Source organism: Bos javanicus, chromosome 8, assembly GCF_032452875.1.
Source record: "Bos javanicus breed banteng chromosome 8, ARS-OSU_banteng_1.0, whole genome shotgun sequence".
Lineage (NCBI taxonomy): Eukaryota > Metazoa > Chordata > Mammalia > Artiodactyla > Bovidae > Bos > Bos javanicus.
The window spans coordinates 6381982-6399496 of NC_083875.1; the positions used below are offsets into that span (position 1 = coordinate 6381982).

The window sequence follows — 17515 nt, forward strand, 5'->3', positions numbered from 1 at the left end:
AGCCCCTGGGAACCACCAGTCTACTTTTGTCTCTAAGAATTTGACTACTCTTAGTACCTCATACATCTACTCATGTTCTCTTTTGGTGGCTGTTTGCATGAAATAACTTTTTCCATCCTTTTACTTTCATTCTATTTATGTCTTTGGATCTAAAATGGGTCTCTTGTAGATGTAGTCATATTCTGTGTTTCTTATCAATTCTGCCAATCTCTGTCTTTTGATTGAAGAGTTCATTTCAGTTCAGTTCAGTCGCTCAGTCATGTGAGACTCTTTGCGACCCCATGGACTGCAGCACGCCAGGCCTCCCTGTCCATCACCAACTCCCAGAGTTTATTCAAACTCATGTCCATTAAGTTGGTGATGCCATCCAACCTTCTCATCCTCTGTCGTCCCCTTCTCCTCCTGCCTTCAATCTTTCCCAGAATCAGGGTCTTTTCCAATGAGTCAGTTCTTCCCATCAGGTGGCCAAAGTATTGGAGTTTCAGCTTCAGCATCAGTTCTTCCAATGAATATTCAGAACTGACTTCCTTTAGGATGGACTGGTTGGATCTCCTTGCTGTCCAAGGGACTCTCAAGAGTCTTCTCCAGCACCACAGTTCAAAAGCATCAATTCTTCGGCACTCAGCTTTCTTTATAGTCCAACCCTCACATCCATACATGACTACTGGAAAAACCATAGCCTTGACTAGACGGACCTTTGTTGGCAAAGTAATGTCTCTGCTTTTTAATATGCTGCCTAGGTTGGTCATAACTTTTCTTCCAAGGAGTAAGCGTCTCTTAATTTCATGGCTGCAGTCATCATCTGCAGTGATTTTGGGGCTCCCCAAAATAAGGTCTGCCACTGTTCCCACTGTTTCCCCATCTATTTCCCTTGAAGTGATGGGACTGGATGCCATGATCTTAGTTTTCTGAATGTTGAGCTTTAAGCCAACTTTTTCACTCTCCTCTTTCATTTTCATCAAGAGGCTCTTTAGCTTCTCTTCACTTTCTGCCATAAGGGTGGTGTTAATCTGCATATCTGAGATTATTGATATTTCTCCTGGTAATCTTGATCCCAGCTCGTGCTTCATCCAGCCCAGCATTTCTCATGATGTACTCTGCATATAAGTTAAATAAGCAGGGTGACAATATACAGCCTTGACGTACTCCTTTTCCTATTTGGAACCAGTCTGTTGTTCCATGTCCAGTTCTAACTATTGCTTCTTGACCTGCATACAGATTTCTCAAGAGGCAGGTCAGGTGGTCTGGTATTCCCATCTCTTTCAGAATTTTCCACAGTTTGTTGTGATCCACAGAAGAGTTTATTTACAATTAAAATAATTACTGGTAAGGATTTACTTCTGTGATTTTGCTATTTGTTTCCTAAATGTCTTGTAGCTTTTTTTCTTATTATTATTCATCTCCTGCATTACTTACTGGTTTCTTTTGGTGTATTAAGTTGATTTTTAATTTTAAAAAATTATTATTATTTTGGCCTGTTGTGTGGCTTGCAGGATCGTAGGTCCCCTTGCAATGGGATAGTGCGGTCTTAACCTCTGGAACACCAAGGAAGGCCCTGTGTTCAGTTGATTTTTTGTAGTGAAATGTTTGCATTCCTTTCTCATTTCCTTTTGTGTATCTTCTATAGCTATTTTCTTTGTGATTACCGCAAAGATTTTCTTTAACATCCTAAAGTTATAACAGTATAGTTTGCGTTTATGCCAGCCTAACTTCAATAACATGCCCAAACTCCTTTACAGCTCCACCCCAATCCCTCTCAGTTGTTGATATCATAAAATTACCTCTGTCTACATCATATGCCCCAAAATGTAAAATATTATATTTTTAAAATGCAATACTCTCAAGTCATGTACAAAACAAAAAGTTCAGTTGCAAACCATTGTTACAATAACACTAGCTTTCATAATTATCCATGTATTTACCTTTGTTGAGATCTTGATGTTTCCATCTTGTATAAGAGTTAATTCTTAGGTAGGTTGATAAGGAGTCTGGGGCCCTCAAGGAGGAAGGGGTCCAGGGTCCTCGAGGAGTAGAAAGGGGTCCAGAGCTCTCGAGGAAGAGAAAAAGATAAATGTTTTTCCATCTGAGGGGCTTCTTGTTTTTTCCATCTGATGGGCTTCTCTGCTGGCTCAGTCAGTAAAGAGTCTGCCTGCAATGCAGGAGATCTGGGTTCAATCCTGGATCGGGAAAATCCCCTAGAGAAGGAAATGGCAATCCGCTCCAGTACAGACAATGGGGTCACAGACAGTGGGGTCACAAAGAGTCAGACAGGACTGAGTGACTAACACTTGTGATTTTTCCATAGAGATTTGAGTTTCTCTTATGGCTTCAAGTGTCTTTTCATTTCACCTTGTAGGACTCTCTTGAGCATTTCTTGCACAACAGGTCCACTGGTAACAGACTCCCTAGCTTTTATCTTGATAGCTTAATTTCTCTCTTACTCTCCAAGGACAGTTTTGTTAGATACAGAATTCTTGGTTGACGGGTTTTTTCTTACAGCATTTTGACTATATCAGCCCACTGCCTTATGGTCTCCAAAGTTTCTGATGAGAAATCTACTGATAGTCCTATTAAAGATCCCTTGTGTGTGATTATTTGCTGCTGAATTGCTGCTTCCTGGATGTTCTCTTTTTTGGGACTTTCAGCTCACCATCCTTGGACATTGTTGAACTTGCTGGATATTTATATTTGTGTTTTTCATCAAGTTTGGCACATTTTCAGCCATTATTTCTTCAAATACCCTCTCTGCCCTTTTCTCTCTTCTCTTTCTGGGACCTCTAGTATGTGTGTGTTGGTCTGCTTATTAGCACCTCACTAACAAGCACTGTTTAAAAAAAAAAAAAAAAAAAAAGGACACTGTTCCTTTAAATCTCCTGGCTGTCACTTAAGCCAGATGAAGAGGGACTTGCATTAGTGGGGGGAGGTGCTACAACAGTGAAACTGACTTTTTATCTGGACCTATGTGGTCAGGAACAGCGACCAGTGATCAGAGCACAGACCACTGGTATCCACTTTGCCCACCCAGGCTCCTGCAAGTTGTGGACAAGCTGCTCCAGGAATCAGGCATAGCTGCCTGCCATGGGGGTGAGGATGCAAGGCTGCTGTGGTGCTGAGAGCTGAAACTGGCCAAAATTAACTGTCCACATCGTCTCCTGGACATTGCAAGCCTTCAATAAACTGTCCAGAGTTCCACAGTAGTTACATCAGACAGATTCTGCCAGCTTAATTGTTATCCAGGGTGGGACACAGATTCTCAGAACTTCCTACTTCATCATCTTCCCAGAATTGGCCAAAATTAAAAAAAAAAAAAAAAGATTTCCTTTTTTCTTTTTTTTGAGCAGTTTAGGTTCACAGCAAAATTGATTGAAAGGTACAGAGATATCCAATGTAGCCCTGTCCCCATTATCAACAGAGAAATGCCTCTGGATTTTAAAGTGTGTGTGTGTGTGCGCCTGCTTAGTCATGTCCAACTCTTTGCAGCCTCATGGATGTAGCCCTGTCCCCATTATCAACAGAGAAATGCCTCTGGATTTTAAAGTGTGTGTGTGTGTGCGCCTGCTTAGTCATGTCCAACTCTTTGCAGCCTCATGGACTGTAACCCGCCAAGCTCCTCTGTCCATGGAATTTTCCAAGCAAGAATACTGGAGTGGGTTGCCATTTCCTACTCCAAGATTATGAAGTACCACCATTAAAATCATGTATAAGGAAACATTTCTCGAGAAAAGGCTAGTTGTCATATTGGAGCATTTCAATGCTTTCCACAGCTGGCAAGTCTGGCCCTTTTAAGACCAATACTCATGCACCAGGGGCTTCTTGGTACCTAAGAGGCAGGAACCATCATGTTTTATTCTTATGGGTGTGCATTTGAAGTGCAGGAATAACAGTAATACTGTCTCCCAAAATCATGTGCTGTCAGTGGCCCCAGCATCTTCCTACTTATCTGGGAGCCATCTTTCATTATGATTTATCCTATTTGAAGCCTCTTGATGTAAATAGTTGCCAAGTTTTAGAATCTGTTGCTGCACCATCTCACCCATTGCTGTGCTCACTCCCACTCTTTTGTCTCAGATCCATGAACATGGATCCCATCCTGTTATATGAGTCTGCTGAATAATTCTCCCCCATGCCAGATTCCATCACATGGCTGCTATCTATATCATCTTATAGCACAGCTCCAATGATCTCATGCTTTTGCTTAAAAAAAAAAAAAAAATGTACCTCTCCTATTCCAAAATCCCTAGAAAAATGTGGTAGTTCCCAATTTCCCAGAGTCCTTTCCCAAAGCATGAGGTCCTAGGACTAGAGGGAGCATTTGATGTTTTGGGGTGGTGTTTCCTCAAAGTGGTGCTTCCTGAAAAGCTATCAAATGCAACAGCTCTGCTTTGTAACAAATCTATGCTGCTGCTGCTGCTGCTGCTTTATTGCTTCAGTCGTGTCTGACTCTGTACGACCCCATAGACGGCAGCCCACCAGGCTCCGCTGTCCCTGGGATTCTCCAGGCAAGAACACTGGAGTGGGTTGCCATTGCCTTCTCCAACAAATCTATAAGAAAATAATAATTCTAGACTCTCCAATCTCCACAGAAAAGCCCTCATCTTTTTCCATTAAGTTGTTGTCTAGCGCCACCTGGTGTTAGAACTAGTCGGCAGCGGCTCTAGAGAAAAAGGAAAGAAAACCCTGTTAATATTTTATCCCAGACTGAGGATCTTTGGCCACCTCATGCGAAGAGTTGACTCATTGGAAAAGATTCTGATGCTGGGAGGGATTGAGGGCAGGAGGAAAGGGGGACGACAGAGGATGAGATGGCTGGATGGCATCACTGACTCAATGGACGTGAGTTTGAGTGAACTCCGGGAGATGGTGATGGACAGGGAGGCCTGGCCTGCTGCGATTCATGGGGTCGCAGAGAGTCGAACATGACTGAGCGACTGAACTGAACTGAACTGAGGATCTTTAGCCCCAGAAAGGAACCTTACAGATCATTTAGATGGATGCCTCACTTTATAGATCAGTAATTTATCCAGGATTTAGAGAAAGAACTGGATCAAGGTTTCAGTCCCAGGCTTCTCAGTTTTCCCACACATCACTCCTTGCCCCTATAACTTCTGGTTTTTTTTAAGCACTTTTTTTTAAAGGTACATTTGGCTTATTTGTTTATTTGGTTATGCAGCATGTGGGATCTTAGCTCCCTAACCAGGGATTGAACCCGCACCCCCTGCAAAGGAAACGCAGTCTTAACCACTGGACTGCCAGGGAATTCCACCCCACCTCCCACCCAACAGCCACCCAGCCCTCCAGAGGAATTGGGCCAGAGTGATGATGCAACTTCGACTTTCACTCATCCCTTCATATAAACCAGTTACGTTGCTAAGTACATTTATAATATCTCATTTATTCTTCACAGGTAGCCTGTTCCTATTCCTGTTTCGCTGTTGGATAAGGTGAGAGGCTGAGTGCCTCCCCACGGTTACGCTGTGTTATTTCCTCGCCGTTATCCACTCCCTCCTTGCTCTTGTGTCTGGGCCACATTTACACTTTACTGCTCCCACCGACTCTGGGCTTGGCCAGTGGGACTTTCTTTGGTCAATGGAGTGTGAATAAACTTGATGTATGCCCCAAATGAGAAGAGGCTGTAAGTTCCATGGTGCAATTAGATGTACTTCAGCCCTCTCCTCCTCTGTGGGGACAACATACCCCAGAAGGTGGCTGTCTCTTCAGCTCTACCCCTGAAATAGGACACATGTGGAGCAGGGCTGAGTCCACCAGTCACAGTTGACTCAGAGTTAGCCGCAGCCTGTACAAGATGTAAACAAAAAAGTGAATATTTGTCCTTTAAACCATTGAGAATTGGGGGTTGTTTGTTGCTGCAGCAAAGCTGACCCATATAGGCTTGAACACAAGTCTGACTAACTCTAAAATCTCTTGCGAAACTGTGAAAAAGAAACTTGCTCTCAGGCGATGTCTAGTTAAACTAACTTGAGAATCTATGTGTTAGGGCTTTTTTAAAATGAATCTTTTCTTTGAAAAAGTAATGAATGAATTTGGCTGCATGGGGTCTCAGTTGTGGTATGTGGAATCTTTAGTTGCGGCATGTGGGATCTAGTTCCCTGGCTGGGAAATCGAACCCAGACCCCCTGCATTGGGAGTGCAGAAGTCTTAGCCACTGGCAGGGAGTTCCTGTGTGTTACGTCTTAACTTATTAAGATTCTCGCCTCCTTGGACTCCTTGCTTAATTCTACCCTTGCACTGACACGTATCCTGAGGGTCTCATTTAATTCTGCAGCCTGCTTCTCCAGTTCCACCTACTGTATGCTTTTGAGTCTCTTTCCCTTGATTTACTTTTTCCTCTTTTTAAAAGCACTTATTACCTTCCAAAATACTCCACAATCAACTTATTTACAACACATATTGTTTAAACGCTGCCCAGTTGAATTTTAAGAGGGAGGGAGTTTTTAGGTCTGTTTTGTTTATTGTCATTCCTTCGTCAGTGCCTGGCACATGTGTGATTAGCCGCTCAGTCACGTCCAACTCTTTGTGACCCCACTGACTGCAGCCCACCAGGCTCCTCTGTCCACGGGGATTCTCCAGGAAAGAATACTGGAGTGGGTTGCCACGCTCTACTCCAGGGATTGAACCCAGGTCTCCCGCGTTGCAGACTGATTCTTTACCATCTGAGCCACCAGGGAAGCCTGGGACATAGTAGGCGCTAAAAAGTGTTTGATCAATGAATGAATGAAAACACTTCTGAAATCATGGTAGCTGTTGTGTTTTAATAGCTTGACCAGTAGAGGTCATAGATGAGTTCTTTAAATATCTTGGACCTGCAAAGACTTCTCCAGCTGCTTTTATGTCAGGGTCTGTTCACTCTGGATGTCTCGGGGATTAGTGTGGGTTGCCCTGTGGCAGTGATCAATCTGGTGGTGGCATTTGGCATATATCATGACAAACTGATGATACGTCAGATCGTTTTCTCCTCCATCTTTGACCTAGTGTTGGGAGTCAAGGAAAACAATGTCAAGTAGGGTACAAAATGGGGCATAAAGTGTTGGCTTTAAGGTTGTATCTATTTATAGAAGTTGCTTGTAAATAAAAGTTAAATTCAGTCAAACAGCCAGAGAGGAGAGTAAATGCTTAGTGTCAGTTGCAAAGCTGTTTGCCTAGATTAACAACACAACCTCTCCAAAGTGTGTGTATGTGTATGTGTGTATGTTCAGATACAGCCTAGAAATCCTGGAACCCTTCACTGACCATTTCCTCTCCTCTTTTACAACGAAACGTGGCAAAGCAAGAATCATGAGCCACGACTCTGCCTGTGTGTGTTTTATTCTCCCTGACTCACATGCTTAACCTCACCGTGTATAACTGCATGGTGGGTAGGGGTATTTAAAGGGACGATGACACTGGATTGGCAGCTTATCGTTTTCTTCAGGTTGGCTGATTGATGGGTTTTGGTCGATTGATGAGTTCAAGGATAAGGATTTGAGAAGGAAAGAAATCTAATTTTGTGGCTTGTCTGCCACATACCAGGCGCTGTGCTAAGTACTTTTACAGGTCATCTTGTCCACTCCCTGGAGTGAATGGCCTCAAAGGTCACACCTAGTACTTAGTGGAAGCTCAAAAATGACTGAATAAAGAAGCGAGTGAGTTGATGACTGTTAAGAAAAGGATCTGTTTCTTTGGTTTGTTTGAGGGGGTTGCTTTGCTTTCTTTCCTCGATAGAACAAAATCCAACTGAAACCCAGAAAGTGGGTACACATGTTTGGTGTTTGTTCGTACCACATGTCCATTTCCTGGGCACTGAAAAAGGATGCCTGGAATGTGGTTCCCGTCTCCAGATACTGGAAGGCGGGCGTGGATGGAGCACGACAGGGGGCTGTTGTTGTTGTTTGGTAGCTCAGTCGCATCCGATTCTTTGTGACCCCATGGACTGTAGCCCACCAGACTCCTCTGTCCATGGGATTTCTCAGGCAAGAATACTGGAGTGGGTTACCATTTCCTTCTCCAGGGCATCTTCCTGACCCAGGTGTTGAACCCACCCAGTCTCCTGCATTGGCAAGTGGGTCCTTTACCACTGAGCCACCTGAGAAGCAAATCCAGATAGCATAGTTTTATTCTATTATGAGGCTTGTTGCTAGATACATGTATTCTTTTATACATACATATAAAAGAATCAACTACCAACTACTCAACAACACGTTTAGTGTGGTGCATTGGGCAGGAGAGGAGGAAGAGTCCCCCCAAGGTTTACAGGGGAGGTACATCCTCACTCTGACTTCTTCCTCTCCCCTCTCTTTCCTGCTCTCCTGTGCTGAGAGCCTTCCTGGACTATTAGGCATGTGATATAGTCAATGCGAGAGTAATCGGTACACAGAATGTAAAGACACCAAGTGTGCATGAACAAATGAGAGGTTCTTAGTCAAATCCAAACAAACATATACTTGATAATGGCTTTTGGCTGAAATTTATTTTTATACTTTATAGCATGTTCCCATTTGCCCGTGGTTAGCGAAGATTAAGCTTGCCAAGCTTTAATGTGGTACAAATGCCATGTTGAAGGCAAGTGCACGGTTACAGGATCTGGCAAGTAGAAAGCATTATCAACAGCTGTGGTTTTCCAATGCTTTGTGAGACTGGAAAACTAGAGCACATGTGCCTTTAGTAGAGTGGGCATTAACATGCCCATTAATTTTTTAAAATATAACTTGCGGTCACTGGTCGTTTCATATGGTTTTATAGTTACTATGAAATTCTGATTATGTGTGATAATGTCCAGAAGGCAGAAATTGGTTGAGTCCCTCATTAATTAATTATTGAAGGATTTATGGAGAGACTTCTCTGTTCACGGACATGTACTTGGTGCTAATTGTAGCCAGTCACATCCCTCCCCTCCCCATCCACACGTTTGCCAGAATTGCCATGAGTGTAAGTGTTCATTTGAACCTCATCCCTTTCCTTTTATCACCATTAAAGGATACATCTTAAGAAATAAAAAGGTTGAAAGGTAGGAGAATTGTCATAAAGATAATGAAGGAAAACAGTAGTTCTAAATTGTTAAACAGTTTACTTCTGTGGAGCAGGAGGATTCTATTTAATGGTTCAAAGTATCTGATGTCAAAAACCATTTGAAATAAGTGACATAAATTTGAAATTTTGCTTTACCTAGTGTCTTGAATTGATAAGGTTTCATCATAAATATTCTCTCACACATCTACTGAATCTCTTCCGATTGGCATAGGAACATGGAAGATTGTCAGTCATCATCTATTTCTGCCAATTTTCCATGTTCCTGTGCCAGTCATCAGAGAGAAAGCAACATATATACTTTATGACTCCTGAACTGACAAGAATTGGCTGCTGTGGAAATACTTGCATGGTTCTGTAACATCCAGTAAACCCAGCAGTAGAAGTGTATTTTAAAGAAAAAAAAAAAAAAAGATGGAGCTTCCCTGGTGGCTCAGTGGTAAAGAATCTGCATGCCCGTGCAGAAGACATGGGTTCGATCCCTAGTCCCGGAAGATCCCACATGTAGCAGAGCAACTAACCCTGTGCACCACAGCTGCTGAGGCTGTGCTCTAGAGCGTGGGAGCCAAAACTACTGAAGCCCATGCACACTAAAGCCTGTGCTCCACAACAAGAGGAGCCTTGGCAGTGAGAAGCCTGTGCCGCACAGCTAGAGAGAAGCCTGTGCGGCAACGAAGACCCAGCACAGCCAAAAATAAATAAAATCCTTTTTAGAAAAAGAAACTATAAAGAAAAAAAGGGTTATCAGTGAGCTGCCAATTTCATGACCACCACTTTGACTTAATTTTTTTTTTTGCTCTTGTGGCATTCTTTCCATTTTCCAAAAGATCTCTCATGACTCCTTAGGAGTGTCTAGCCAGCAACTCAGAAGGTGTAAGCCGTTCAAAAAGATCACTGTATGCTTTTCTTGAGTTTCATTCAGCAGCAAGGAATTTTCTGGTTGTTTTGATTGGTAGCTGGGCTTCCTAGCAATTTTCCAGTGCCATAATACACTTAATTTAAAAGACATCCATTCCCATGTATCTCAGACATCTCCTGAATCTCTCCTGCATCCCCTCAGGAGTCAGTACAGTGGCCACTGTGTCTGCAGGCCCTAGTCCTCTGTGCTGTCAGAACTCTCTGCTTTTTCATTCCATTGGCTCAATGCCCAATGAGATGCACAAGAAGAACAGATATGGGACATTAAAGCAGCATATCTCATCAGTCTTTCACCTCATTATATAAGCCCCCAGCACCAGTCTACCCTTGGAACAATAATAACAGCTCTTATCTTCTTGCCTTCTGCCTTCCCCTGCATCTTTTCCTGAGACCTACGAGGGTAGTTCCCAATTGCTATAATAACAATAGTTGTTGTTTAGTCGCTAAGTCATGTCCAACTCTTTTGCAACTCCATGGACTGTAGCCCACCAGGCTCCACTGTCCATGAGATTTCCCAGGCAAGAATGCTAGAGCAGGTTGCTGTTTCCTTCTCCAGAGGATCTTCCTGACCCAAGGATCAAACCTGCATTTCCTGCATTGGCAGGCAGATTCTTTACCGCTGACCCACCTGGGAAGCCCCCATAATAAAAATAGGCAGTATTTATTGAACATTCCCAAGCATTTACCAGGCAATTCAAGGACTTTACATGCAGACCAGGCTCAGTGTCCCCACCTTTGCTGACACTTTTATGCCATCGCTCCCAGCTCGGGGACTGAGGCCCCAAACTAAAAGTTCTGGGGTAGAATTTTAATTGCCAGATTTAACAAATAGAATTACAAAAATACCAGCGAGATTTTAATTTCACATTAAACAAGGGAAAAAATTAATATAAGCATGTCCCAAATATTGCATGAGAGGTACTTATGTTTAAAAATTACTTATTTTTAAAGATTTTTTTTGATATGGACCATTTTTAAAGTGAGGGACAGGGAGGCCTGGTGTGCTGCAGTCTATAGGTTGCAAAGAGTCAGACACAACTGGGCAACTGGACAACTACAAATTTTTAAAGTCTTTATGGAATTTGTTACATCTCTCCTGTTTCATGTTTTGATATTTTGGCCAAGAGGTACATGGGGTCTTAGCTGCCTGACCAGGGTTCGAACCCACAACCTCTGCATTAGAAGTCCAGTCCTAACCACTGGACCATCAGGAAAGTCCACTTTTTGTTTATATAACCTTGCCTTTTCCAAACCAGATCACTGTCTCTACCTCCCTCTCAAGCTTTCTGCAATAACTCATTCCCAAAACATAGGAAAGTGGGTCCTCAGAAAGTTCTCCTCAGAGTAAGCAATTTAAAAATCCCTTGATTGTGCAATTGTAGGTATACACAGTAAGCCCATGTGCAAGCTTAGGTTGGAGGCAGCAAGACAGAGTAGCAAGCGTTAGGAACAGAACAGATCTTTGTTGCATAGCAGCCCTACGACTACTGCCTGTAGGATCTGGGGAAGGTCTTTAATTGTCTTATGCTACAGAGTTCTCATTTTAAAAAAGAGAAGAAGACTGCAATTGTAAGGTTGTGCATTCATTTTCTAGGGCTGCTGTAACAAAGTTGGTGGTTTAAACAACAGAAAGATGTTACCTCCTGGTCTGGAGGCTGAAAGTTTGAGATCAAGGGATGGTTCCTTCTGAGGCTGTGAGGGAGGCATTTGCTCCAGGCCTCTGTCCTCAGTTTCTAGATGGTGTAGACAGTTGTCTTTATAGTCACGTGGCGTTCTTCATGTGTGTGTCTCCGTGACCACATTTCCTTTTTTTTTTTTTTTTAAGGACACAAATTATATTGGATGAGGGTTCTCCCTGATACATTATGTTGACCTAATTACTTCTGTAAAGACCTTATTTCCAAATAAGGTCTCACTTTGAAGTACTGTGAGTCTGGACTCCAGGGTATCTTTTGGAGGGAACATAGTTCAACTTACAGCATTTTGCTGAAAGAATGGAATATGGTAATTTACAGGAGGCACCTAACAAAAACACTGGATTATAAGAAATACTTAACAAATAGCAGCTTTTGTGGTTGTTATTAAGAGTTTTATCTTATTTTATAATGATCTTATGAGTACATGGTTATTCTCTGGGATTAATGGACACATATATAGAAGGCAGTGGCACCCCACTCCAGTACTCTTGCCTGGAAAATCCCATGGGCGGAGGAGCCTGGTAGGCTGCAGTCCATGGGGTCACTAATAGTCGGACACGACTGAGCGACTTCACTTTCACTTTTCACTTTCATGCATTGGAGAAGGAAATGGCAACCCACTCCAGTGTTCTTGCCTGGAGAATCCCAGGGACGGGGGAGCCTGGTGGGCTGCTGTCTATGGGGTCGCACAGAGTCGGACATGACTGAAGCGACTTAGCAGCAGCATATAAAAGGTCGGGCTTCCCAGTGTTAAAAGAATCCTCCTGCCAATGCAGTAGACACATGGGTTCAATCCCTGGGTCAGCATGGCAACCCACGCCAGTATTCTTGCCTGGGAAATCCCATGGATAGAGGAGCCTGGTGGGCTACAGTCCATGGAGTCGCAAAAGAGTTGGGCATGACTTAGCAACTAAGCAGTAACAATAAACATAGAAGGTCTTGGTGGGGAAAATGTATAAATATCCAGAAAATCTTAGGCATAAGAATCAAATATTGAGAATAAAGGACTTTATGTTACTGTATGTGGTTAGAGTAGAGAAAGAGCAAGGATGTAGGATAGACGGTGAATAGAGGAGATAGTATTTAATTATACAGACTGACTGATGTTGAATTGATGAACACTCTATTTTAGTTCACTTTGAAAAAAGAGAATCAAAGTTTACCCTTGGACTAGACAATCTGCCAGAAACAATCAGAATCATTATGTTTTCAGAGCAGAAAAAAGTCATCAGAGAACCAGTCACTTGATTCTGATGACAGAAAAACTCAGACTGTAGTTATCCTACAAACAGCATTACTTGGAAAATATTTACAAGAGTGACAGTTTCAAGCCCCTGAGGGATTTGAAAGTGGTGCGTTTTCTGTGGCACCTTTCACTTCAGTGTATTATGTGAAGAGAAGTTCTTACTGCTAATAAAACTAGAAAGGAGAAAATTGAACTTGGTTCATAAAGAGAGACACCCTGTTCCCTGCAGAATACCCTTGTTGGGCCGGGTAACTAAGACAGTGCAGTGGAATGTGTGGTGGGGAGCGTACGTCTTCAGTATCACAAAGAAGGCTGATTATTTAAGAAGTCTGGTCTCCATTAAGAATAGAACAAGAGGAAATATGTTTGATTTGCAGAAGGAAGGATTTAGGCTGGATCCAAATACTCTCTGTATTGGCAGTCGGTAAAATAGATACCCAAAGGAGGCGCAGTAATACCATTCCTAAGAAGGTCTATAGAATTATCATCTACATTGCATTGTTAATAGTTTCTGAAAATAGTAAGGCCTTACGAATATTCTGTCCAGCATATGAGATTTGCCTGTGAACATCTGAAAGAACATAGCCAGGGTGAGCAGCAAGAAAGAGTCTCACTGACCTTTAGCTGGGCCAGTTTTCTTGCTTTGTAACTCTGTAATGAAATCTAGAGCAGAGGACAGCCTCAGTATCAAAAACAAGGAAGCAAACAAAGCACCGCTTCCTAAGGGAAGTGTGCAAAAGGGTGTCCTCTCTTCCTGCTACCTCCTTGCCACCTGTCACAAAATTGAGGATGTCAGGAACTTTTTGCGCACAGCCAGAAGAAAGCACGCCAGATCTGTTAAGATCAAGAAAAACAGGGATCCTGTGAAGTGGGGGCTTGGGTGCAGCGGCTCTGTGACTGTCGCAGACCGAGGGAAGGCGGAGCAAGGGGGCAGCCCTGTTCTGGGTTTGCAGCTGAAGCAACCAGTCCTGCTGACTTACCTGTATTAGCATTTTAAAAGTTCAAGTGAACAAGTTTTTAAAGGGATGAAAAGGCTACATATCTTCTAACTGAGCCGGCTGGTCACCTGTGCCTCCCAGCCTGGGTGATACTGTTGGGGACTTAGCACGGATGGGCCCTGGATCTGATCGGGAAGCTCACCAGGCTTGCGGCTTCTCAGTGGGGGGATCTGTTGACATGAACAATCCTCAGCACGTTGGGTGATTTGAGTGCACTTTCATGATTCGCTCTCATTTTACCCCGTTGCTATTTCCACATGCCACAAGAACCCCTCCACTCCCCTCTGAATTATGTGCTGTTCAAGACGGATGCTCGGACCTCCCACCCAGGCAGGGCAGCCCCAGCTCCGCGAACTCACAGGACCCATTGTTCGTCCCTTCCGTACCCAGTGCTGTCACCGCAGGCCTGAGCTCCAGCGCAGCCGGGAGGGTGGGAAACGAGCCCCCGGAGGGTCATCCATCATGCTCATAAACGCTCTGAGTTCTACCAAGTTCCATCAGAGTTCACCTACACACCGAAGCAAACACAATCCTGCTCTGTGCATTCCTGTTTTCTTCAATGTATATGCTGCCCACAAACGTGCGTAAAGTATCTGCACGTGTAATGGGTGCGCCTGAAGCTGTGCGCACATCTGGGCAACTGTGCGCAGCATGCACCGGGCCGCGTGCCAGGGTGCGCGGGACGCCTGGCGCGGGCGGAACCTGCACCTTCACGGCGGCACGGAGAGGCCGCGCTGCTTCTGGGCTTGCATGTTCATGAAGCACCATTCTCCGGTTTTCTCTCCAGCCTGCCTTCATGGGCTGGTTTTTTTTTTTTTTCCCTCCTAAAAATTGAAGTGTAGTTGATTTACAATATTAAATGTTATTAATATTTCAGGTGTACAAAGTGATTCAGTTTTTTATATATATACATGTGTATTATATATAATATTTATATTACATAACTGAATCACTTTGAGATATATATATACATATATACATTTCAGATTCTTTTCCATTATAGGCTATTATAAGCTATTGACTATGCTTCCCCAGTGCCATACAGTAGGATCTTGTTGGTTATCTCTTTTGTATATTTGTTGTTGCTGTTTAGCTGCTAAGTCGTGTCCTGCTCTGTGACCCCATGGACTGTAGCCTGCCAGGCTCCTCTGTCCATGGGATTTTCCAGGCAAGAATACTGGAGTGGGTTGCCCTTTCCTCCTCCAGAGGATCTTCCTGACCCAGATGTGGGATCGAACCCACATCTCCCACGTCTCCTGCATTGGCCAGCAGATTCTTTGCTGCTGAGCATATAGTAGTGTGTGTATCTTGTGCCTTGGTTTTAATAGCCTCACTCATCTAAGCATCTCCAAAACCTGTGATTAGTTAGGGTCCTGGCCTGCTGCTGACTCCCCCCTCCACCGCTTCTGCCCACACACCCAAATTCACCAGGAATGTCTATGGCTCGGTAATGAGGTTAAGATTCCTCTCCATGGAATCCAGGAGAACATGAAAGACAGACTGTCTTGTGTTAACATCAAGTACGGCTTTCACCATCTTCTTTCTACTGTAAGCTCTCTGCCCACTTACTTTAGAAAAGAAGCAAACTTTCCCTGAGCTTCCCAGAGCATGCAGTCTTGTTACTGAATAATCTTTAAACAGTTTACTATGTAAGACACCCAGAGCAACACACACACACACACACACACACACACGCACGCGGTGTATGTTAAAACCAACCAGTCTGGCATCCTTTCCTTGTGTTTAATCTATGGCTGCTTCCCATCTAGTTTTCACCTCATGAAACTCATGAGAAATCTGAAGTCATCACCTCAGCTTCAGTCTGCGTGTTCTGAGGAGTCCTGGAGGGCAGATGTGGTAGGAATTTGAAGGCTGTTTCTCCATATTTTTGGATCCTTTCAATATGCATCCTTTAGACACAGATGTCTAGAAGAGTCTTTTGGAATCTGTGGGAGAGGGCGAGGGTGGGATGATTTGGGAGAATGGCATTGAAACATGTAAATTATCACATGTGAAACGAATCTCCAGTCCAGGCTCTATGCATGACACAGGGTGCTTGGGGCTGGTGCACTGGGATGACCCAGAGGGATGGGATGGGGAGGGAGGTGGGAGGGGGGTTCAGGATGGGGAACACGTGTACACCCAGGGCTGATTCATGTCAATGTATGGCAAAATCAATACAATATTGTAAAGTAATTAGCCTCCAATTAAAATAAATTTATATTAAAAAATAAATAAAGTATCAGGTTAGAAAGTGCCTAAAAGTGGTAGTTTTGATGAGAAGGGAGAAGAACCCACAAATTCCTTTCTCATTCAGCTCGAGGATTTTCTAATCTCTTTCAATGTAAAACCTCTTGACTGGAATGAGGCTTCTAGTTTTACCTCTTATGAAGAGTGTTTCAGACCCCTTAGAAGACATACTAATAGTCGAGAATAAGAAGGAATTACCACAGAACAGGTGGAAAATGATCCAGGACTTGTATCAACAAAGTCGGACAACAATGATGAAATTCCATATTTTTTATCTAGAATCAGCCCTAGCATCCTGGGATGATTAAGGCTGTAACAGGGGATGATCCTGTTACAGCTGTGGTGCCGGTGGTCCAGACTGACCTGCAGGTGCTGGTCACCTGTCTTTGGAGAGCAAGCCCCCAGACCCAGGGAGCCTGGAGAGAGTGGGGTTTGTGTTGCGTCTCCAGACAGCTAGAGGAGAATTCGTGCCCTGGGGAGATGTTTCTGCCTTGCCTTTATTGATGACTTTCTCCTCTGAACTCTCATGTTTCTTGGTTTTCTAATTAATTTTTATTTGAGTATAATTGCTTTATAATGTTGTGTTCGTTTCAACTGTGTAACAAAGTGAACCAGCTGTATATATACATATATCCCCCTTTTTGTCACCAGAGAGCACTGTGTAGAGCTCCCTATGCTGTACAGCAAGTTCTTATTAATTATTTAACACATAGTCATGTGTATATGTCAACCCCAGTCTCCCAGTCCATCCCAGCCCACCCCCTTTCCCCCATGGCATCTGTATGTTTGGTCTCTACGTCTGTGACTCTGTGCTTTAACCTTGATGCACAGTTCATATGATTCATGCAGTGTGCTGATATGCCATCAGCTTTCTCTCTGCATTCCGAGGACAGAGAGTATGTTTTTAGAGCCATGCTGACTTGCAGCAGTCATTGTGCATGATGGCTGCTCCCGACACTGCAAGGTCCACAGGAAAACAAGGGGCAGGGTGTTAGAGTCAGGGAAGCCTTCCCCCGAGGTCTGCACCAGGAGTCCCTGGCTGAGGACAGTCCAGAATGGCAGGATGACAAGGCTGAGGGAATCCAGAGACGAGAGAGCCCCTGACGTGCCTCACCAAGCCCACTCTGATCTGGTCTCCAAACTACACGAATTAATCAATGTTCTTCTCAGGTAAACCAGTTAGCCTTTTTCCTTGCAAGAAAGCATATTAATTGATATATCTATCTCTCTGAAATGTTTAAAATGATGTTAAATTGATGTAAATTAAATCTGGCTTCTCTTTGAAGAAATATTATATACTCCATATTACATTTCTTTTTAACATTTATTATTAGTCTGTGCCGGGTCTTAGTGTGGCATGCGGGATCTAGTTCCCCTAGCAGGGA

The 17515-nt window shown here is 43.5% G+C and overlaps 1 protein-coding gene and 1 long non-coding RNA gene across 5 annotated transcripts in view; one reads left to right on the top strand and one right to left on the bottom strand.

The window, feature by feature from the left end:
• Positions 1 to 17515, top strand: part of LOC133252398 (uncharacterized) — an 89542-nt gene that overhangs the window by 38901 nt on the left and 33126 nt on the right. The gene's annotated exons all lie outside the window — the stretch shown is intronic.
• The window catches only part of SCRG1 (stimulator of chondrogenesis 1), a 107546-nt gene that overhangs the window by 30504 nt on the left and 59527 nt on the right, over positions 1 to 17515 (bottom strand). The window contains exon 2 of one of the 3 annotated variants that reach the window (XM_061424944.1): positions 1923 to 2049. The exons of 1 other annotated variant lie outside the window; for it this stretch is intronic. The gene's annotated coding sequence lies outside the window, so the exon portion shown is untranslated. Of the gene's footprint in view, positions 1 to 1922; positions 2050 to 15618; positions 15827 to 17515 lie in introns of those variants that run through there. One more of the 3 variants, XR_009737908.1, reaches the window with a different exon arrangement.